Below are 24,579 nucleotides of genomic sequence, written 5' to 3'. Positions count from 1 at the left end.
TAAGTCCTGGTTTTCTTCATCTGTAACGTGTTGATAAAGGTATGGGGTACCTGGGTGCTCAGTAGGTCAAACATCCGACTCTTGGTTTCAGCTCAGGTTGTGATCTTCGTGTGTTGAGACGGAGCCCACATCCGGCTCTACATTGGGCAGGGGTTATATTCGAGATTCTCTCTGTCTCCCCTTGCCCCTCCCCCAGCTTACACTCTTCTCTCTTCAATAAATAAATATATATTTTTTAAATGTTGGTAAAGATAGGACTTTTGCCCTAGGGCTGAAATGAGGGATTAAATGAGCAGTGTTAGATGTAGCTACTTCTCAATTCTTCAGCCCATGAAGTGTTTTGCAATCAAATTCTGAACTGTTATAGATTATCTCCATTTTATAGTCAGAGGCAGAATGAGGCAGAGAAAACCCAAGAACTCGCCATTCACACAGTATGCCGAAAACTGTGGGCTGTCATCCAATCGTCCTTTCCTGTCCTTCCTCCGCAGTGATTATGCGCATGGCTGTCTGGTAGAAGTCTACCTTTCCCAGATGCCAGGTGCAGCCATGTGATTACGTTCCAGCCAGTTAAGATACAAGGCTTCTGGGAAGCCTCCTTAGAAGCATGCCCCTTCCTTCGGGGTAAATTTCCCTCCTGCAGCTGGAAGAACAACCACAGCTCCTGCATCTACTTTGGATTGGAGATAATCTCGGGAATGGAAATTTGACATGGCAGAGTCTGGATCCCTGATCCTGGGAAGCCCCTTACCACTCCTGGACTGACTGCCTCCAGATGGCTTGAAAGTGAGAGAAATACATTCTTCCACTGACGCCGTTCAGGTTTAAGGGTTTTAGTGAGTCCTGTGCAGTCAAACCAAACCAACCAGAACACAAAGTAACTGGAATGTTAGTTTGTTTTGTTGGACCTGAAGTTCTAATGTGAAACTTAAATATTTTTTGTCTTGCTCCCCTTTTTTTGGTGGGGGGGTTGCAATCTAAGAAAAGTCTCTAAGAATTTATCATATAAAACCCACGGAAAGAAAATCAGAGTAAAATCATACCTGCATAACACACCACCTGTGGCTCACTCTTAAACCGGAATAAAGAACAGGAGAAAGAAGAAGAGGAAAACCATCGTGTCAAATTATAGCTCCTTTGGTGGCTTTAGGACTTTCTCCAGAATTGGTTATTAGTGGGCAATAATGAAGCAAATTGCACATGCATATTACTTCTGAGTTATGAACAATACAACCAGCAGTAACCTTTGAAGCTGTCAGGATCTTCTCAGGCTAGCAATTAAAGTGAAAAATGAGAGTGTGCACAACTCCCATCACCCAATACTACATGTAATAACACCACCTACAAACACTGACATAAGAATGGGACTCAGCCTGAATATTTATTAATGCAGATCTGTTCCCATTTGTCCCCCGCAACGCCCCCCCACCCCGTAACCCATCCCACCCCCACCTGCCAAAAATTTTTTCTTCTTTAAAGGGCAGCTCTGACACCCTGAATTGCATTCACCTGAAACCTACATTCACTGTGACATCGCTCCCATCTGCACCTGAAGAAATTTCATTCTCTCTTCCTTGACCAAAATATAAATTTGGGACAAGCTTGGATTCTATAGGAGAAAAAAGCTGATGAGGAAGTGAGCCCCACATTAGGAAAGCAAGATTAAAATAATAGCTGATATTTACAGAAGGCCAAACAGATGTCAGGTTTTGGGTGCTAGGCACTGAAGACCTCTCCCTCCCCCCAAAAAAGTCCCAGCTATCAAGGAGACCAGATTTTAGAGGATTTGACTTACACTGATCTGCAATAAAAATGATCTGGTAATCAGAAAATACCTGCTCTTCTGCTACGTGTAGGAATCACTCACTGCTTACACAAGTTTTGTGATTTAAATACTTTCAAGGGCTCTGGAGAAATGACAGGAATAAATGCAGAGGAGAGCCAGTTGGAAAAGGTCTTTCCAAGCTGAAAAGAAACCCTCTTGGTGAGACCTGATGCCTATAGGTCCTATAAGCAACTTATCATTTGGTTTCATTTCTGTAACACCCAATTACCTAGAGACCAATGGTTCTCAACCAGAACTGCATGTTAATGTAAAATTCAGATGCCCAGGACCCATTTCTAAAATTCTATGATGTCACCAGGGTTGATAATCATTAATATGACTCCAAGAAGGCTTAGAAACCAGGAAAGGGAGAAGAGAATTAACTGGTTGGTAAAGTCGTTGAACAAAACAGTATGCATTGTTTTTTTCCAAGTTAAAAAGGCATTGTGAAACTAGCAAAGTGACTTAAAGGTTTTATAAATAAATCCAACATCCAGTAAAACCTTCGAAATTCAGACTTCACTGGGAGATCTGGTCTTCCCTCTTAATTCCTATACAGAAAAGTGTTAAGCTTAATAATTATAGAGACAGGTAAAGGTTCTTAAGTATTTCTAGAACCAAACCACAATCAACCAATTATCAACAACCCTTGAATTGTGAGTGATTTTCATCTGTTCCTAAGACATCCTGATAAGATCACTGACCAGGAACTTTTTTTTTTTTTTGGTCACTGATTTTCTTCCCAGTGTGGTCCTAAAATTATTAAGATTGCATCACTTGAACTATTCTGTGGCTCAGATTTTCCCATAATTCAGATTGGCCTGAACCAGTGTGGTTTCTCCTGTGCTGTTCTTACTCACCTCAGTTACAAACCAGCCTACAACCAAGAATATTAGTTTTGTATTTTGGAAGCCAGTTAAGTCTTGGATGTGGCAAAAGGAATCACCCTCATCACTTCTCATCTCCCAGGGAAGCAGAATCAGTCAGTGCTTTAGAAGAGCGGGAGCCCGCACGTGGCTCAAGGTCAGAGCTGCAGAGTCCTGGCTGGCTGGCTATGGGATCACGCACACCACAGCTTCCTTGCCCAGACTGCAGGTTCACCCGCCACAGAAGTGATGAACTGCCGCGGATTCATTTTTCCCCCATTCTGTGAAGGCTCTGCCTTCATTCTACTTGCTAACGAGTCAGGGTGCATGTTGGGTAGTAGTTCAGATCCTTCTTGTGAGTCCCCAAGATTCCTTTTGTGAATCTGAGTGCCTGGGAAGGCCCGGGCACCCAGCAGATGGCTCCTGGCACCCCTGGCTTTTGTAGAAGGACTTCTACGATGGAACTGTGGACTTAATGCTGCATCTTTTTTTTTTTTTTAAATAAGGCTTACTTTCTTTAGACAGGCAATATAACACGGTAGCTACAGACAGTTTGCTGCTTACTGTGCAATTTGAGCAAGTTTCTCAGCCCATCTCAGCTTTCTGATAGGGGTGACAGTGACTCATAGTTCCTACACATTATGAGGTTATTCTAAGGATTATAAGAGATAAACCATATACAACACAGAGTGCAGTGGCTGGTACATGCTAAGTACTTAATAAATCACAGCTATTACTGTTATTCTTTTAGGCATTCAGGTCTGAAAGCATTTAGTGTTTACATTACGGACTACATTTGCGAACAATTGTGGTTTTTTTTCTTTTTTAATATTTTATTTATTTTAAGAGAGAGAGCATAAGTAGGGGGAAGGAAGCAGAGGAAGAGGGAGAAGTAGACTTGCCACTGAGCAGGGAGCCCAATGCGGGACTCAATCCCAGGACCCTGAGACCATGACCTGAGCCGAAGGCTGACACTAAACTGACTGAGCCACTCAGGCACCCCAACGATCAACTGTTTTTAAGTAACAATAACTAATCATAAAGGTATCATTGCCCTTTGCCATATCTCTAGCATGAATCAATACGGAATGGGCAGTTGTCAAAAGAACAGTGCAAAGGAAAGATATCCCCCATCCCTTTCCCAAAGGAAAACATAAGGCTCAGAAAAGATCCACGTCACAAAGCTAGGTGGTGAGGCTTCAGATCCAGTCTGATTTCCAAGAGCATGTCATGGACCCTCACCACCACCTTGTCCTAGCACACTATTCAGTATCAATGCTCTCAAATTAAGAGTCTCATGCTCTACTGAGAGGTAGCCAGCAGGCTCAATGCCCTCAAATTAAAATCTCTAAGTGGCTTTCCCTCCCATCCCCCACTAAAAAACACCACCACCACCACCACCACCACCACAAATGCTCCATGGACAAAAGCACTGGCATGCTTTTGGAACACTGGAATGAAACACAGGGACAAATTTTGATGGAAACCAGGACCAGTGACACAGGCTTCACTGTAGTTCCTACATCCGCATTTTCTATACAGTTACTCCTTTGGGGTGCCTGATCTTGAAGAACACAGATTTAGAATCAGAAGATACAGATTCTAGTGCTAGTTCAAATTATTTCTAACCTATGGCTTTTAGCCAGTTCTCTTACCTGTGAAACGGAGAGGACAGCACACCATACCATCACAAGCTTGAGGCGAGAATCCTGCATTTAACTGAACTGTTACAACAACCTCCAAGGCTCTGCCTCCAACTGCCAACTTAAGGTGGCCTTGGACTTATTCCTTCTCCAACAGGAATAACTCAGTGCAGCCACTTACTTACTTGTCAGTCTCTCTAGCAAATACCGCATGGAGAAGAGAAGGCTTAAATGATACATTAAAATAGTGACCGAAATTATTTGTATAAAGCTTAGATTTCATGTTCCTTTGCCATCCCTGGAGCTTCGAGAGGGCATGACTATGCAACTGCATTAATTTCTCCTGAAAGAGTCAAAAAAGTCTCCAATCACTTTTCCAAAGAGCCACAGGTCCTTTCAAGTAGAGACTGAACACTTTCTGGCTAGCTTTCAGCTGAGTTTATTAGAAGCCATTGTGATTAATTAGAAACAGTGTGATCAATTAACTTGCTCTACAGATAAAAGGGAAAGCCTTTCAATTTATAAACCAAGACACATTCAGATGATTTTATCACACATTCAAGCCAAATACAAAACTCCATAATGCTTAAGGAAAGTAGACATTATCAAAGGAATTGCAAGACCACGGATTCCTCAGAGGGGCTCAGGAGACTTCGGGGATTTGGTAAACATTACTATCAGCTGAGCTTCAGAAAACTGGAAGGCAAAGACTCTGATGGATTTTCTTGGCTTATTTGAGATGAGGTTTAATACTCTAGACATGGATTCAATATCATAAAGACATTTAGAAAGGAATGGCTTTAAAAAGGAATGTCAAGATAACACAGACTTTTACAAATATAGGTTAGTTGCTGAACGTCTATAGCCGTGTTGCCTGCTCGACCTCTCCTCTCCCTGGTCCACCTCCACACTCTAGCCAGCAATCTAACTCAGTGCTTTTTCGACATTTACCCTGCAACACAAAGTAGGATATATATTTTATTTTTCAAGATTTTATCTATTTATTTGATAGAGATCACAAGCAGGCAGAGAGGCAGGCAGAGAGAGAGAAAGGAAAGCAAGCTCCCTGCCGAGCAGATAGCCGGATGCCGGGCTCGATCCCAGGATCCTGGGACCCTGGGATCACGACCTGAGCCGAAGGCAGAGGCTTTAACCCACTGAGCCACCCAGGCGCCCCGGATATATATTTTAAAGTATAACCAGTACACCTTCCCCGCAGGGAAATATACAAAACCTTCACAAACCATCACTCAACTTCAGAACATGCAATGCACTCTGACAATATTTCTTTAATATTGGGACACCCAGTAAATTGATTTTAGGACCCACTGATGAGTTCCAAATGGTGATTTTTAAAATGTGAATCTTGCTAAATTACAAATCAATAATATCAATGCATTAAGCCCACCTACAACATGGCTCTTTATTGCTTAGAAGATTAAAAAAAAAAAAAGAAACAAACAAACAAACTTAGGTAAAATATATAGAAGGTCATTTACAATTTGGCTCCAAACTCATCTTCGTTAGTTCTGTTTATGCTCTCTACCCTTTAGCGACTCCCACCTCCTTCCCAGCCTCTGTACACACCTCGTTCATGCTCCGCACCTGCTGTTCTGATTATCTGTTTACCTCTCCAGATCCACTGCCTACCCTTTTCTGCCCTGTCCTGTGCCCAGAGCTGATTCACCCAGACTCTCTGCCCTAGGCTCAGGTTAGCCAGTGGGAAGCACCAGCAGGAGATCAGAGGGTGGGAGGAGAGAGAAGTATTCTGCTGAAAAACTTTGTAACATCAGCCCCCTTCCCTCCTAGAAAGGCTTTCTCCTCCCCACTTCTGTTGCCATCGTCCGAGTCCACTACAAAGGGTACCTCCCCTCCAAAGCATTCTGGGAAACTACTTGGTAGAATTCGCCTCAGCACATAAATCTATGAGAAGGATGAATTACACTTGAAAATCTTTGTTTCCACCAGACTGCTTCTTCAAAGCCAGCACTCTGTTTCTCTGAGCCCTCAGCACTTAGAAAACAGGCTGGCAAGTTAACTGTGATTACGAAAAGATCAATAAATGAATGAAAGGTAATAGGATTAATTATTTGAGGACATCGCAACTGTATGTCACAAGGTAATATTTCCTAATAGTAGAGTCCACAGAGCTACCTCATCTAAATTCCCATTCTGGGGTGATCTGCTCTTTTTCCTCTAAATGTAACTGCTGGGAGCTAGCTCATGGCGAGTGCTGCTTCCTGAGTGGTGATCTGGCTGTCTCTGATGGTGACCAACTAGCTCCAAAAACCCCCCATCACCTGGCAGGTTGTTTTCTGCTTATTGTGCTAATTAGATTTCACTTGAAAGATGTAATTATTGCCGCAATCCAAGGAAATAAATAATGGCCAATTTTAGTGAGCAAAATATTCATTAATCAAGTCAACAGACACAAGACCTGCAGAGTGTAAGAAAGGTCCTTAAAGAGAAAAAAGATAATCACCTAGAGATTTCTCCTTTCCATAAATATAGGTTAAATCCATTCAATTATAGTCTTCTGAAAGTTTACATTTCAGATTTAGTTCAGTAACTCCTTATGAAGTCTAGGTTTTAACTTTGGGTTCTAAAATGCACTGCCCAACAGAATTATTTAATCACTTTACTGCATTTAGAGGTGTGATAAAGAGGAGATAGCACTCATCTCCTACTTGGTCTCTTTAAAATGTTTATTCATTCAAGGATTTCTTAACACAATAAACACAATCTCCGCTTTCTTATATGACCAGTAGGCAGCCAGGTGTCATAATGAGAACACGATTCCGTTTCTTGGACACTTATATCATCTTTGTTCCTTATAAACACTGAGCCTTTTAAACCTGAGGGTTAGAGGACATTTAATGTTCTTCTAACACCTTGGTAATCAGAGCCCAGGGAAATATTTGCAAAGAACACAGCGATCCAGAGATCAGATCAAACCTACACTTACTATTAAAAGATATTTCAATCCCAAGGAGCACTGTCCCTCATAAAAAATGATAAACAAATTCCCTCCAGCCTGTTCCCCACAGCCCTTCTCCTCAATGCCCTTTTATAATACTCATGTCCTCAGATTTATGTCGACTTTATATTTACTAGACGTGTCTCCCCATTACATTATCAGGGGCTTAAGGGACGAGAGGAGATAGGCCACAGAAGGGAGCATATAACTGACAGTCAAGTTTATTTTTTAAACCCAAAAAACCTTTCCACGTTTTCATTTGATTTTAAATGCTAACAACCATATTCCAGCCTTCACATGCTCATAAAGCTGTTTAACAGTCCCGAAAGAAAAAAAAATAATTTTGGTTTAAATAATGTTCACTGTCCACATCTTAATAGTCTGGACACTGAAGCATTTTTCATTCAGAGTAATGATCTCCAGGAGTAAAAATAATATAATTATAACTGAACTACTTGGTCAGCTAAATCACAACCAGAAATGCACCGGTATGTATTTCATTCACTGCGTCAAAAAATCTTCATTCTGGACCATCAACATAGCACTAAATTTTGATCTGTCATTGAAAACAGGTCGCTTCTATTTCTGGCTTACAGCATGGTAACAGGGTACAGCAATTGGTAAAGACAGCTAATATTTCACATTAAATCTCCCCACCTGAACTTCTGAATCAAAAATGGAGAGGCTCATGAATAAGGAATTACTATATAAACATCCCCTTCTTTAAAAAAAAAAAAAAAGTTTCTTAATCAAAGCACGGAAAGGAAGATCAAATTCTTGGAAAGAAAATTTGTTGAGAGGATGGCATTGAAGACCAGTGAAAGATGTGGGTTATATCCCTAAGCTTCCTCTTTTTTAGGATTTTTGTTTTTATTTGAGAGAGAGCAAGACCTATCATAGTAAGAGAGAGAAGCAGAATCCACACTGAGAAGAGAGTCTGATGCAGGGCTTGATCCCAAGACCGAGAAATCCTGACCTGAGCCCAAAGACAGACGCTTAACTGACAATCCACCCAGGGGCCCCTGAGCTGCTGCATCTTAAAAACAGAAGTGTGAACTCTAGGTCCCTGAGAAACAGTATGACTAGGCATTTCCAAAGAAGGACATGGGATGAAAGGCCACGCTACCCATTCTGGGTGTTGGCTCGCTAGCCCTTTGCAGGCTGCTGACATGGAGAATTAAAATGTATATAGGGAGGGTGAACTCCAGGAGTTCCTGTAGGAGAAAGCCAGTCTCCTGAGGTTCTCCTCCACAACTCTTTTTGAAATCACTTGTGGGTCCATATTTAAACCATGTCTTTACCTTCCTTTTAAACTTTCCTTTAAATAAAACTTTCAGGAAAGATTTAGCACATTTTTCTACCTCTTTATCCCCCAACTCCAGCCTGGAGAGAGGGACCCTTCCGTTTGCTCCCACTGCACCCTGCGCTTACCCCCAGCCTCACACTCACCATATTGTGCGAAACGGCCCGGCTGGCGTTCTCTCCCACGAGGTGGGCGTTCCTCACGCAGGGAAGCTTTATAGAGTAGTTTACACCTGGGTACTGCCCCAGAGATTCTGATTTAACTGATCTGGAATGAAAGACCCACTAAGTGAAGGCACCTGGATTTTTAAAAGCTCCTCAGGTGATTCTAATACGCAGCCAGGGCTGAGAACCACTGCTGTCTATTCAGCTTTTCCAGGATGCACACTGTGGCTGCTTCACTCGGAAACTCCCCCCCCACCCTAGGCCAATCCTGACACCCAGCCCAGAGCCTGCTCACTGAACATTAACTAACTAAATAAAACATGGCTCCCCAATGATTAAAAAAGAAAGTGGAGGGCTTGCTACAACTCAGACTACTGGGCCCCACTCCCAGGGCTTCTGATCCTGTAGCTTTGGGCTGGGGCCTGAGAATCCCCATTGCTAATGGACTCCCAGGCGGTGCAGATGCTGCTGGTCTCAGGATCCCACCTCTAGAGCCATTGCACTGAAAACCATCAAAGCCACCTTGTAATCGCCGATGAGGTAACACGTGACAACCGGGCCTGCAGGCACCTGACTGTGTGGATAAGGACAGTAGTAACACTATGGGGAACATCAAAAGGAGGGACGGCCCAGGTCTGTAAGCCTAGGTGATTGCTGGCCACAGACCAGGGCCAAGGAAACCGCCCCCCTCTGGGTTCCCAATTCAACCGACGGGCTTTAATTTTCAAGGCTCAAGTCTCTGAATCATCTATCATGTGCTCGCTACCATTCAGAATGAAGGTGGAGCCATCAACATTTAAATAAAAATTATGGAACACTTTCCTAGAAATAGGCCCAAGATCAAATTTTCCCAGAGCACCAGTGGCAGACTTAGGCCAGAAAACAAACCCACGGCTGCTTGTTAAATCAACTCAAGCACTAGATTCTACAGCTGTAAAAATACAGTGGTTTAAAATCCAAGCTTCTAATAGCCACCCAAATAGATGCTGTACTAGAATTGCTTTTAAAAAAAAAAAAAAAGAAAAAAGAAAAAAAAAGGCATGCTCTCTTCAACCACTCCTAGTTCAGAAATCTCCTTCTTCAGAGACAAAGGTAAGGAATAAAGAAAATGCCCAGAGTGTTAGGTTTTCCCACCACCACACCGGTTACTGGTTCCTGGCTCCCAGAAATGGGAAGGAGGAATGCTTGTCAGCCCTTCCCTCCCTTCCAGTCACGCCATCATGGCCGCTCCCAGGGACGTGAGGTAAAAACTCAGGGAACGTGAATCAAGTATGAACTTCAGTTCATTATCGGCTTTTTCTCGCGGTTGTGACAAACATACCACACCACGGTTAGGGTGTTAGCGAACAGGGAAACAGTGTGGGAATACAGAACTCTCCACCATCTGCAGTTTTTCTGTCATACTAAAACTATCCTAAAATAAAAGGGTGTTTAAACAAATTAGGAACTGCTGCGCTGAGGCACTGGCAAGATGGCAGATAGGCAGGTGGGTGTGTGCATGTTTCGAATATTTTTGAAATAGTTTGAAATCTAGAATATTTTACCATTTGAATTTTTTTTTAAGGTTTTATTTATTATTTATTTGACAGAGAGAGAGAGACAGAGATCACAAGCAGGCAGAGGCAGAGAGAGAAGCACGCTCCCCACTGAGCAAGGAGCCCGATGCGGGGCTCGATCCCAGGACCCTGATCATGACCTGAGCTGAAGGCAGCGGCTTAACCCACTGAGCCACCCAGGCGCCCCCTTTACCATTTGAGACTATAAAAATTATACATAGACACACTCGTCTCTCCCCCAGAGAAGGACTGGCGTTTTGTCCAGAGGGGCTGCTATGCCGGAAGAGGGCCTGAAACACACCCTCATGAACAGTTGCCAGGGATCCTTTCAGTCTGAGGTCCCCGGGCACTGCCAGCTCTGTCGCCATGGAGGGGACACCCCTTGGGATTATCCCTGGAGGAAAACTGTGGAGGACATGAACTTGGGCCCTCGAGCTCGCCCGGCTCCGGGCTCTGCGCCGCCTCTCACACTGACGGCAGTTCTTCCACAGTCGTTCATACCCGTGTTCTCTGGGGCCTCACGCCCAGTGAGCCGCGCCTTCCCCTGTGAGCTGGGAGCTGCCTCGGAATGCCACTCCTGCAACAGCAGGGGCGGTTTAGCCAGGGCAGGGGAGGGCCCCTGAGCCCACGGGAGGGAACAGAGTGGTGGAATCCAAGGCACCGTGAGGGCAAATGGCCCCTGTGCCTTCCCACCAAGCCACGCGGACACTGCCCACGTACCTTCTCCGCTTCAGACTGGACCGTGTTTGGTCAGAGGTAAACCCATTCCCCAGACCCCAGAGGCCTCTCTGACAGAGTAATGCTCCCATGCCAGTCCAAAGCTCTTGATGTCACAGAAATTAATTAATGCACCGCACTGGTTCTCGTGTTTTCCAACCTCTGAAGGAGGTAGAAACAGGTGTGAACCTGCCAGAATGGGAATGCAGGGAAAAGGGGGCCGAGAGGCCTGGACGGCCTATAAAACTAAATTCTAATCCCTGGAACCATGGACGTTCATGGCTGCCCACATGTTCCTGGGGCTGGCTATTTTCGCCCGGCTGTTTTAGTGCCAATACCAAGGAATGTGTGTGTGGCGGCCAGCCTTCCCCCGACACCTCTGCCTTGGGTCTTGCCCAGACCAATTGAGTGAGAATGGCGGGGGAGGGGGGGGGTGGCAAGGGACATCATTTTGGGAGTTCAATAAATAACACTGAAAGCTTACTGATTTGTTTTCTACACCAAACAGGTCAGCCTTTTGTATCCGTAAGTTCCTCTTTTCCTTTATCTGTGCTGTCATCTCATTCTGGGCTGTTCCCCCTCCATCCCACAGACCTCAAATCAAATGGAGTGGAGTCAAATCAAACCTGTCCCTAGAGGGCCCATTAAAGTCCTAAATGCAGCCATGGCTTCTCTGCTTCCTTTGACCCCATTCGTTTCTTGCTCTATACAAATATTTACTGAACACCCACTATATGGCAGATCCTGTCCTAGGCACTAGAAATACAGCCATGATTTAAAAAAAAAGAAAAGAGAAAATCCCTTCTGAGTGGAGTTTACATTCTGGGAAGGGAAAGCGTCAATAAGGAAGTGAGTGAGTATATATACTATTATGTATACTATATCAGGAGAAATCTAGAACAGAGGCTGGGAGGCTGGAAGGACCGCTCCCCCGTTCTCCTAATTGGCACTTAGGATGCACCATTACTTTACCTGTTTCCGGGTTGCCTCTTCAGCTAGACACCCTGTGTTCAAGAAGGACAAGGGCGGTTTAGGGCTTCTGTGAGCACGGGGCTGTGCACTCGGTAGATGTTCAACCAGTTCTGTTCAGTGAAAGAATTTATGCAAAGCAGCTGATTGCTATTTTTCGAACCTTAGCACCTCAGGCAGCAAAGGGAAGTCAGGAGATGAATGGGTCTCGGGGGAGTCACGCGCGGTCGGTCATTCATACTACTCGGATACAGCGCGTTCCTCCCTACCTCCTGAGCACCGAAGGCAGCTCCGAAGCGTCACCAGTGAATCAGCCGAATATGATTCCTGCCCTCATGATGTGTATGTTTTGGCAAATAAAGGGAAATAATTTCACTGGGTGACCATTTCTTTGAAGGGGAACAGGCCAGGAGAGGAGGGGAGCAACAGGAAGGAGGTCGGAGAAGGTCATTCCAAGAGGGTGAGGGAGGACAGGAGGCCAGCCGGGCAGAGAGCAGGGACAGTGAGAGCAAGGCTCCTGGCGGAGGCGACAGCCGGGGCCAAGGCCTGAAGTAGGAATGTGCTGAGTGTGCTCCAGGAACTGGGTGAGCGCAGGCTCGGGGCTGGGAGAGGGGCTGGAGCCAGCTTCCACAGGCCCTCGTGGCACTCTGCAGAGAGTGTGGGTTTTACTCTAAGTGCCATGGGAAGCCACAGAAGCAGGAAAGAACTTGAGATTTATACATGGAGAAAATTACTCTAACAAGATACCCTCAGAATCAGGGTGACCTATGTTATAGTCTGTCGGGGACAACATCATTTTATGTGGACTGCCCCCCCATATTATTAACAGCACCCCGTTTCATTCTCCAAAGTGTTATAGATTAAAAAAAAAAATTATATGACCATCCTTTCCAGAACCCATTATTACAACGAGTACAATTCAGTATTGTATGAAACCTCATCTTCTCTGGGCCAATCATGTCCCCTCAAACCAAACATTCACAGCAGGAGATACAAAATCTTCCATAGTGTCAAGTGAAGGCTGTCCTCCAGCCACATAATTATAAAAAGGCCCTACTGTATTCTGGGTTTCTTTATTTTTTATTTTTTCGAGAAAGGAAGAAAAGAAAATTCTATAAACTTCTCTCCATGATGTAGTCTGCATTTCATAGCTGCTGCACAGGGAAAACTTTTCCACAGATCAAATCTAAAAATTTTCATGGCTCAGCGGGAGTCTGTCCTCACTAGATATGGACAAACAGGGTCAGTCACTGCTCTCTGTACTGAGATACTGAGAGTCCTGTTCTCGAAGAAGCCTGCCAAAGTCACCTCCGAGGAGCTGCAGCTTACATAACCGCTGTTTCTCTAACCTCTCCTCTCAGGTCTTATTTTTCAAATGTTCAGTCATCCTTGTGGCTCCTGTTTATCCTCGCCAAGCTCTTCACACTGACACAGTACTTCTAAAGTTATATTCCAGAAGCACTCTGCTATTTCCCCTACGAAATCTTTCCAGAAGCTTCAGATCGGTTCTCCTCCACATCTAAGCCGTGGACTGAGAAACTGGAACCAGTCCGACCATACCACGCTGGCCCTCCTCTCTTGCTTTCACCTGTCCTCCTTGGACCAGACCACCTAAAGAGAGGATTAAGGATAATCTTACCGTGTCTGGTTTACAAAGGCACGCATGGGTGGCAGCTTCTGCCGGCTTGGATTATGTCCCCCTTCTCATGTTCCACCCTAGGACCACAGACTATCAGGGTAGAGGCGGCCTTCGCAACACTCTCTTCACTTATCAGATTTATTTAAGGCTGATCTAACAAGGAGTCCACAGAAAGAAAAGCTGGAACTCCTGGAGTGGAGTTCTGCCCTCTGCTTCGCAATCCCTCCACTCTTAGAAGGAAATGTCACTCACTGCCTTCCGATCGTTTTCTATTGACCTGTGTATACATGCCTTTTCCTGTCTCCCTCTTTGACCTTATTTTGTTTCTTGAGGGCAGAAAAATATATTTAATAGGTCTGTATTCTTCACAACACAGTGTCTTCTGGGTGGCCAGGACTTAACAGATACTTGCTGTCCAAGGCATGCGTGGACTCCTAACGCTCCTCTTCGCTTTTTATGATACAGCTGAACAAGAGTGACAGCATCAGCCTTTTGGGGGGCACAGGCTGGGGACAAAACAGACCCAGGTCCAAATCCAGGCGCTGCCACTAGTTTAAGAGTTACTAGTAAACTGACCACAGGAAAGATAATTACATATTTCTTCACCAGAAAAAAGGACCTAATGGACCTACCTCTCTGTACACCAGAGCCTGAGCACATGGGTTCTTCCCTGAGCACCACTTTCCCCTGCTTTGCTTCACTGATACAAGCTCCCACTTTTTCTCTCTAGGATAAGCTTTGACTAAAGGAGAGGGAGGGAGGAAAAGAGAGAAATCCAACCCCAACAGTACTATTACTAGGGATACTACATTTTTTTCCCACCCTGAACTACTTAAAAACCCTTTTCGGATGACGGATAAAACTATGCTGTCACTTTGATCCTTCCAGAAATTTTTTTGAAGTGCTGAGAACACCAAAATGGGGGGTGGGGGGGCACGATTCCTGAGGATATTTGTGACCTAAGTAGGAGATAGGAAAGTATTTAAATTTAGAGCAAGCACTAAGAAAAACCTCCTGATGAGGTGTGAGTCAATGGAAAACTGCACAGGGAAAATTAATAGGAAAGGCAGTACTTGGGCTAATACTGCAGCAGAAAGAAAGGGGTGAGACAATCCAAGGGCCTTGACTGTGTCTTCCTCTTAAGATTTATAAACCAAGGGTGGCCTAATAGTCTCTCTGACACCCAGGACTGATACCACACTGACATCTTGTGGCTATAAGTATCATGACACAGAGGTGGCCCCAAAGCGAAATGGACCTGCTTTCCTATTACTATGTCTGCCAGTTTTGCAGCCTTTAAAAAACTTCAAATGTTTTCTCAATCGCAAGCTCACTGTTTCCACACCATGGAAACAGAAGTGAGGAAAGGGAGCCGCTGCTCAACACGTATTCTGGAGACATTGGCATCTGGGCTCCAACTGTGTCAGTGCTGGTATTTCTAATAAATGTCACTGTTTTCGAGCACGTGCAACTCTTGGCTGAGCATTTCTTCTTATCTGGCACCTGAGGCTTTGGGTAGGAGAGTTACTGAAGCTTACTGGTTGTTTCAAAAGTGAAATAAAAACAGCAGCTGGAGTTTTCCAGTAATACCAGCTCTCCCCCACAAGCCCTGCCTCCACCTCCACCAGGTCTAAGAGAAAAAGGAAGGAATAACCTGGTTCTTTGCAATTTCAAAATTAAATTTCTCTTCGCAGTCATACCCAAGGAGCAGCCTGGTCATGGATGGACACCAGAATTCCTCCAGCTTGCAGAATCCCACGTGCTACTGAGTGTCTGGCTGCATTCAAAGCCCTCGGGCTCCCAGAGGGCACAAAGCCCAGGAGGAGGCAGGCATGGGTCCTGGGACCAGAGAGCAAAGGAGAAGTGGAGAAAGGCCAACATAGGTCAGGAAAGCTCTAGTGTGGGAGCCACTGGGAAAAGGTGCTATGCAACGCTAATCTTTTAGGATGAGAGAGTTTGGGCCAAATAAAGATGGGCACGAAGGCATTCACAGCAGATTGACTAAAGTCATGGGCCTTGGGAATTGGAAGCAACGGGAATCAATTTCTGGCCTGTTTCTTCCTAACCAAACATCTCAGCTTGCTCCCCAAGCCCTCAAGACCTCGTTCTCTGCGTCTGAAAAGCAGGGGGAGGGGGACGGTGCTACTTTCTTCCATACTGTAGTTCTAAGGAGTGAATGACATGCAGAGTGATGGCTCAGTGCACACGGAGGACACACAGATGACAATGACCATTGTTAGCCTCTGGAGGGAGCCACAGCTGCAGGGAGGTGGACGCAAAGGCAGTAGTGAGCACGGTGGGTGGTCGAGGACATGAGTCGTGGGCAGAGCGAGGGTGGGGGATGGAGGTCACCGAGCACGGGCTGAAGAATCTGACTGGCTCTTGCCTCCTCTGTGCTCCCCAAGTGTCGCCGGACTCTTCATCACCTAGCTTTTTCACTTCGGCATCCTCTGTCTCCAGAGGCTATTTTGGCTTCTCAAGGGCACACACAGGCCACATGTCACAATGCACCCAGCAGAGGGCCAAGTGCACATGGGACGCTCAAAGGGCATTTGGCCTAAAGCCCCACTGTGCTGGGTCACTTTGAGCAAATGAATCGATCTCTTTTGGTCGCAGGTTCCCCATCAGTAAAATGCAGTAAGAACACCACCTGCCTCCTTTGGTGGCTGTGAAGATAGAGAAAATGAAGTGAAGTGACACGAGACAGACTGAAAAAAGGACGGCTTCTATCTGAGCCCCACCTGCTCACTGTTACTTCCAATATTCCAGTCCCAAAGCTCTAAGGACACACTAGGATAAATCAGGGATGATGGCACAATATCGCCACACAAATATTTTGTAAGGGATCTATCAAGCAAACTGGGTTATCATCTCAGCCTCAGCATTATGTAACTTCTCAGCTCTTAAGCACGGCTCCAGAAACACACCACAGCATCCCTGACCTTAACTGCTTTTCCAGACTGAACCTTTGCAAATTTCCACCAAAAGAATGCAGTTGGCAGCACTTCATCCCAACCATCTTTACCAATGGGTAAATTATGCTGCAGTAATCTTTTCCTAACAAGGTTCTAACAATAAGTAGGGCAGAAAACTATCTTCTTTTAAACAATAACACGTTTTTTGCGCATAATAAAAAATGACTGTAGACAAAGTGAAATGTAGAGAATTATAAAAAATAAAAGTTACCCATAATTAACTATCCAAACATTGTTCCACATGTGCCTTTTGCTGCATTTCCTTCTAGTTTTCCTTGCATATATATATATATATATATATTTTAAAGATTTATTTATTTATTTGAGAGAAAGCTAGCACATGGGGGGAGGGACAGAGGGAGCAAGAGAATCTCATGCAGACTCCGCACTGAAGGTGGAGGCTGACATGGGAGTCAGTCTTACAATCCTGAGATCACGACCTGAGCCAACATCAAGAGTCATATGCCTATCGAAATGAGTCACCCAGGGGCCTCTTGCATATATATTCTTTAATACAGGGTCAATCCTATCTTTCCACATATTATAACCGAAATATTTTGCTTAATATTTAACTCTTCAAAAAAAAAATTACCAAGCACCCGTTTAGTACATAAAGCTGAGCTCAACACTAATGGTATTCTAAGACATGTGAGATGAATTCCATGTCCTCCAGAAGCCTGGGCGTTAGCTGAGGATATGTGACAACACACAGGAAAAATGAATAATGGTCTACAGTAATGACTATAGAAAAGAGTAGTAGAAATAAAAAAGTCTGTCAGGGGTTCAAACCAAAATGAGCTTACCACAGCCTAACATGGTCTCGAGAGGGTTTCATGAAGGAAGACTTAAGTCCAACCATGAAGCACTACCATCTCACAGATAATCTGGAATTACTAATGAGTCTACTAATTTACTAATTTACTCCCCTTTTCCCAATATAAAGATGACAGTTTCAATGAAGTCATTCCCATTGCTATGCCTTTGCTATTATGGACAAAACTAAGCTCCTACAAAAGCTGTTTCTTAAAATACCATAAATTCAAAGCAATTTTTATTTTTATGTAATTTTTAATTTAAATTCAATTTAACTCATCCATACAACTTTTAAATTATGTTTTTACTGCTGAAGAAAACCAGACCTTCAAGTAGAAATCAAGAACTTCCCTCAAGAATTAGACTGAACTTTGAAATTATTCTGAAATTCCAGATTCCTGGTGTCTAAATAACACCTGATGTGAGAGATCATGTATGCAACATTAGCAAGAATAAAATCTGTCAGGTAGACACAACCCTATTCCATGTATGAGTTTCAAGTCTGGACCACTTATCAACCAAACTTAATCCTGATGGGGAGAGACTCTGATGATTAGGCTGTCTTCAACCACTCATTCATTCCGAAAATACTGGTAAGTACTTGGTGGTGTCTGTTCATTAAGTCCAGCCCAGGGCTAGGCACTGGAGACTCAAAGGTGAAGGAACCAGACGTACAATGTTCCCGTCCTCCTGGAACAGGCAGTTGAGTAGAAGAGGGGCTGACGAGCAGACAGACAATGACAACCCCAGGTGATAAACAGAACACAAATGCTGTTTATAAATACTAGGTAAGGAATGAGTCCCTAGAAGACGCACTGTATTAACACAGGCTTGGAGAATTACGAAAGCCTTCTCAGAAGGGATGTTATTCAAGGGGAAGGAAGAAGAGCAAATAGGTGGGGCAGCCAAAGAGCTATCTGGGAAGAGGGGTTAGCGCGTGAGAAGTTCTAGAGTGGGGAAGAATCGTGGTGCAATTGTAGCGAAGAGCCATTCAGAATGGCAGAGTCAGAGTGTGGCAAAGGGAGGATTCTGATGAGAAATGAAGCTGGAGGGGAAGACATACGTACACACAGACGTCTGTCTATACCTGTGTGTGCATACAGACATTCGCATACTCGTTTAGACCTCAAAACAGCCCTCTCATGATTAGCCTCACCTTACAGATTAGGAAACTGAGACATGAGAGAACACTGCCTGATGATGAAAGATAAGTAGCCAAAGGATCCTGACCAGGGGAGGGACATGACGGATGCTGCATCGTTGGAGAAATACTGTCGATGGTTTGTAGAGGTGCAGAGTGGAGGTCAGGGAGGCCCGGTAGGGAGTGGGGATGAAATCTTCACCACGCTTCCTGGAGAGATGAAGGGCCCACGCTCTTTCACCTGACATACAAGGCCCTGAGCTTCCACCTTGAGAGACTCTATGATGGACAAAACAGAACCTTTGTCCTTAAGAACTTAAAATCTACAGAGGTACGTGCACATCAGGGCACCAAGAGCGCTCTGTGGCCCTTGGCAGATTCCACAGTCCAGCTGAATCACAGGCTGGGGTTCCTTCTTCTTAAGATGGCCAAGCTTCTGCCAGAAGAAAGCCCAGGTCGCAGGCTGGGTGATGCTAGCTACAGCCTCAGTACTCCTCCTGAGGAGTGGCTGACAAGGCTACCCCCTCACACCTTCCTTCAGCTGCACCAGGCTGACCTGCTCTCCCAGCAACAGTGTCCCATGGCACCCCAACTGTCCAGGGCCACTCAAGGCCCTGACGATTCCACTCATGACCTCTTGGGACTTGGCTACCTTGTCCCCTCATTGCTGAAAAAAAAAAAAATGCCATTTACAAATGATACCTTTCTCTAAACATTTATTCCTATTCTTAACATTCATCCGGCAACCTCTTATCCCCACTCCCTCAGAGCTTTGGGTAAGGAGTAGAAACAAAACGAAAATAAAGCCCCGAAGTGTATCTAACAGGCTCCACACAGCAAAAACGTATCTAAACCTCTTAGGACAACCACGGGGGAGGACAGGCTTGTCCTCATAAAACAGATGGCAAAACCGGAAGAGGTAAAGTGCCCTGCTGTAGTCCACGTGGCTGATGAGGGCAAAAGGATATTCAAGCCCCTTGGGAGTCCACTCTACCGTATCACTTAATTATTCAAAATGAAAAACACGTCATTGGAGAATCTACTAACTCTGGCAAGTTGGAAGATACTGATTGCTAGAGAAGACTGTTCCGGAGCCCAATCTGGGGTTTAAGATTCTACTTTGAAATCATACCCTTGACTCCTAAACTGTCATTTCCAGTGTGGTGGTTGGCGTATTTAGTCTTGTTGGTATGGCCCTCACACCACCAGATGCTGCACTTATGTGAAATGGAAAGATTTCTGGCCAAGTCTCTGAAACCCTAAATTCTAGACCAGCCGTCCATAGCGGCTACAGGCTCATGAGAGGTGGGGAGGGGCTGGGGTACTCTCGCCAAATGCACACTGTTACTATTCAGAGCTTTGGCACCAAACGTCACACAGGTCTGGTAAGACAGGGTGGGTTACATGTCAGTGACTCATGAGTAGAGTGATCATATAATTTATGGTCCAAACCACTGGGACACCTCTGAGAGTGAAAGGGGACACTTAATAATCATGCCAGGACAGACGTGTAAACCAGGTCGGGCCAGGGAAAAGCAGAACTTACGGTCACCCTGGCCTTGAGGAGCTCCTCCACCCTCTCGCATAAGGTCTAGATTACAACCCGTCTAGAGGCTTTGTTGGGTCTGGTCCCAAGCTTACAACCGCATCCTGTTGCTAACGGCAACAAGTGGCTTCTAAAGATGAAGAGAAGGAAAAGTGCTCCGAGGGAAGAATAACTACAAAATGCCTTCTTCTCCGAAGCCAAGAGCCAGCCTAAACCACCTGCCCTGAGCCCAGAGCGGGGTGGACTGTAGCACAGACAGTCTGTTTTTCTAGGCCTACATCTAGGCCCCGGGCCAAGAGAGTATCTTCCCAGAGAGGGAAACAAAAGCAGGAGACTGCAGCGCAGTCACAGAAACTTTCAACCTTCAAGGCTCCAAACTCAGTCCATGGCACTCATTGCCCAGTAAGAGTCCTGATTTGGAACCTGTATCAGCCCCTTTTCCCCTCCGAGAGACTGGAATGCCTCAGCCCATGCATGAGATGCATGCTGAAAAATGCATCCCTCTAGAATGTGCCAGGCATGAGAAGCTCTAATTATAGGGGAACCTGACCAGCAGCACCAGTGTCATTAGTGTAATGACCACCAGCACCAGGCAAATGCTCTTTCAAAGCACTAAATAAACATAAATGGCCTTTATCATTTGTCTATTTGAAAAAAAGAGTAATTCCCAAGGAGACTGGCCAGCATTTAGAGACCCAATATCCTGCCCCCTAATACAGAACTCTCTACCTAGTAGTCACTTACTAAATGTTCCCTCAACTGAACATTCAGTAATCAAACTCAGTATTTACAACCAAACTAAGTATTTTTCAAATGACCAGCCTTGGGAATGGGGACAAGCGGCTCCTTAAGGCTGACTGGTTAAAAAGTGACGCCTCAGACTAGCTGAGGTCGCAAGACAGTTACTATCTACCCCTTACCTCGGTTTTCCACTGCATCAGGTCAGAAGCTGATTTGATTTGCTGCCCCAAGTGGGCCTCACACCTTCCCCCATATTTGCCAGTGTGTCTTTTTCCATTACCCATGTTTAAAAACAGACTCTTTAATTTATGAGCATTTAGGGCTGGTGAAAGTCTCTGAGCCCCCGGCTCAGCATAGACTCAGGCCCCTAAATGGTAACAGCTGAGTGGGCTCGTGTGTGTACGTGTGTGTGTGTGTGTGTGTGTGTGTGTGTGTGTGTGCATGAGCGCGTGTGCGTTCATGTGTGCGGCAGGGGTGGCGTGATGGCTCTGTTTCCTGTCCCTGGAGAAGCAGGCTGAATAGACAGACCTACTGATCCCAGCCCCATGCCAGTCTCAGGGGCTGGCTGCTCCAAGTAGGGCTCACTGAGAGCATAGCGTTGCTTCCGTAGGAAAGAAGAAAAGCATCTTTCTTTGTGTCGTTGTCAGGAGAAAAAAGGTTCCTAAATGTCCATCCCCAGACTTGTTTCTGCTCTAGCAAGAGACAAAACATTTTAAGGACAGTCCCTTACTTGAAGGTCATATTCTGTTTGGATTATAAAAATATCCTGTCTTTTGCGAAATGATGTTGGTAATAGATGGTGTTATTTTTTAATTGGCCAAGTAAAAAGTAAGCATCAGTATGTTGATAGTCTTTTTGGTAAAATTTTACTGGCCCATGAAATGCCAAAGTGTAGGAAACACTGCCTCTGACTCCATGCCAGGGCTCCTGGAGAACAGGGACATAGCAGGGCGCCTGGCTGGCTCAGCCAGTAGGACACACAGCTCTTGATCACGGGGCTGTGAGTTCAAGCCTCACGGTGGGTGTAGAGATGGCTTAAATAACTAAACTTCAAAAAAAAAAAGAACAGCAAAGTGGTCATGGGGTCACGGTGGTGGGGAGAGAACACGCCTCCCTTGGAACCTCCATCCAGGGCAAAATAAACCAAATGCCAATAAAGGGGAAGGCAGGCAACAACGATGTCTGGACCCCTACTCCACAACGGGCTCTGCTCTGTACTTACGTTATCTCAGTTAATCCTCATAACTACTGTGCAAAGCAGATACTGCGTTTTCCATTTTACAGCTAAGGACCTAAATAGGGGCCATTGATGCAAATGACTCAACCGAGGTAATGCCCCGTAATGGGTGGGACGCTGGGATTCAGCCCCAATGCCTGCCATCTTTCCCTTCACTATGGGGTGCGAAGCAGGAGGGCAGGGCTGTCGGACCTTGATTGAACAAGCACAATAAAACTTCCAGATTAATTTCTGAGTAGTGGGGGAGCCTATTTTTAAATTGAGCCTATTGCATTATAAAATCCAGATGATTGCAAAGACATTACAATGGAATTTTGTTTACTCTCTGTATTTGCCAGTTTATTTGAAAATTTGGTCTTTGGAACTGTAAAGGCCCTGGCTGGAAATGACCTTCATCAAAACAGGCCAAAGTTCAATTCAAAACAACAACCTAATGTCAGAGGTTACTCTGTAAAGTAACATTATTCAGCCAAATCTAAATTACCCCTGTAGTCCTCATCCCCTTTTTCTTAAAACCTTTGTGTATTTCATTGCTTGCTGACTTCTCAAAAAAAAAGGGGGCTATGGTAGGCTCAAATGATTGTTCCTTAAAACCATTAGAGTTTAGGGGCGCCTGGGTGGCTCAATGGGTTAAAACCTCTGCCTTCGGCTCAGGTCATGATCCCAGGGTCCTGGGATTGAGCCCCACATCAGGCTCTCTGCTCAGCAGGAAGCCGGCTTCCCCTCCTCTCTCTCTCTCTCTCTGCCTGCCTCTCTGCCTACTTGTGATCTCTGTCAAATAATAAAATCTTTAAAAAAAAACTATTATAGTTTAAGTGGAAGGATTTTGAAAACTAGGAGGACCAAAGAGTTCACTTTAGTATTATCTGTGGATTCAATTTAACCATGTGTTTTCTACCTTCCAAAAATGGTACAAATCACACTATGGCTGTATGCTTAAGGTGCATAGAATATTTGGTATTAGTGTAATAGCATCAGTGCATCTAACTGTGGTCACAAATAATGATAGGATTTGGCATCTCCCTTGGAAAACCTCCTTTGCCTTAACAACTCTGTCAAATGCTGGTGAATAATACTAGGCCTTCATCCATACAACAAACACGCAGAGTGTCTATTAAATGCCAGCCATCATTAAGGATGACAGGGACAGAGAAGGGAATTAAAGATACAGACAAAAATCCATGCCATCATGGACTTTCTGTTCTAGTGGGAGGAGAATGATGACAAAGTGAAAACGTACTGCTTGAAAATAAAATGGAAAATTTTAATTTAAAACAAGAATTTTTACTTCTGGCAGTTTTCATGGTATAGAGAGAACCCATACGAGTTGCTTAAATTTGTTTATTATTTTAGGTTTGTTTATTTAACTAATCTCCACATTCAACATGGGGCTCAGACTCACAACCCCAAGATCAAGAGTCATGTGACCTTCTGACTAAGCCAGCCAGGCACCCCTCAAATTTCTTTATTTCTCCTTATTAAGAGAGAAACTACTTTGCAAAGGATTTAAAACAATATACCTAACTTGAAGCACAATCATGTAGACATCTTATTGTTAATATCCAGGTTCCTAAAATACCCTCGTTGCATTTTTTCATTTGTAGGGGTTGGCGTGATTCAGGGGACTTTGCTGAACCCTTTTAGAGAGAGGATGGCCCCAGGGAGGGAAACAGCTTCCAGCACGTGGCTCTCTCTTGAGATGTCTTGCCAAGCCAAGGTTTCTTCCTATAGTACCAACCACTCTTCTTTATGCCAGACTGTTAAATAATATGACAATGTTTTATTCAGAAAACTCTGGTAGAAACTTATGAAATATTCCTTTTTAAAAAGATTTATTTATTTATTTTTACAGAGAGAGTGTGTGTGAGAGTGGGAGGAGGGGCAGAGGGAGGGAATCCTCAAACAGACTCCCCGCTGAGCTCAGAGCCCAACCCTGGGCTCAATGCCATGAGATCATGACCTGAGCCAAAACCATGAGTCAGACCCCCACTAACTGAGCCCCCCAGCGTCCCAGAAACTTAGGAAATAGTCTAAGAATGAAAGCAAAAGAGTGACGATGAGGCAATGCAATCAAGAGTGGGTGTCTGATACACGACACTTCTTTTGTTGTTAGGAATTGCTAACAGATGAAAAGTCAGTCCTCTAAAAATCTCCTCTAAAATAATCTCCTATCAGGTACATGCAAAAGAGCATCCTGGGATCCTCTGGAAGTCACTACAAAGGCAGCTGCTAACTTTCATTATGCCAAGGAGACACCTGGTGGATAAAAAAGGCTGCATATCATGGTAACACTTAAGTAGAGAGTAAAAGGGGGGAAATCCAGGAAATTCCATGGAAATAACTTGCTACATGAAATGAAGACCATTTTTAAAATTTGATAAAAGTGGGACATAAAAAAATTACTTTTCATTTGGCTTCCAGATCTTTCCTTACATTTTGTAAGCTAATTGTGAAAAAGCTTAAAAGA

The 24,579-nt window shown here is 44.6% G+C and overlaps 1 protein-coding gene across 1 annotated transcript in view; it reads right to left on the bottom strand.

The window, feature by feature from the left end:
• The window catches only part of JAZF1 (JAZF zinc finger 1), a 320,889-nt gene that overhangs the window by 146,584 nt on the left and 149,726 nt on the right, over positions 1-24,579 (bottom strand). The window lies entirely within an intron of this gene.

The sequence above is a fragment of the Mustela erminea genome, chromosome 11 (genome assembly GCF_009829155.1).
Source record: "Mustela erminea isolate mMusErm1 chromosome 11, mMusErm1.Pri, whole genome shotgun sequence".
NCBI lineage: Eukaryota > Metazoa > Chordata > Mammalia > Carnivora > Mustelidae > Mustela > Mustela erminea.
This window is presented reverse-complemented; position numbering and strand designations above follow the sequence as displayed.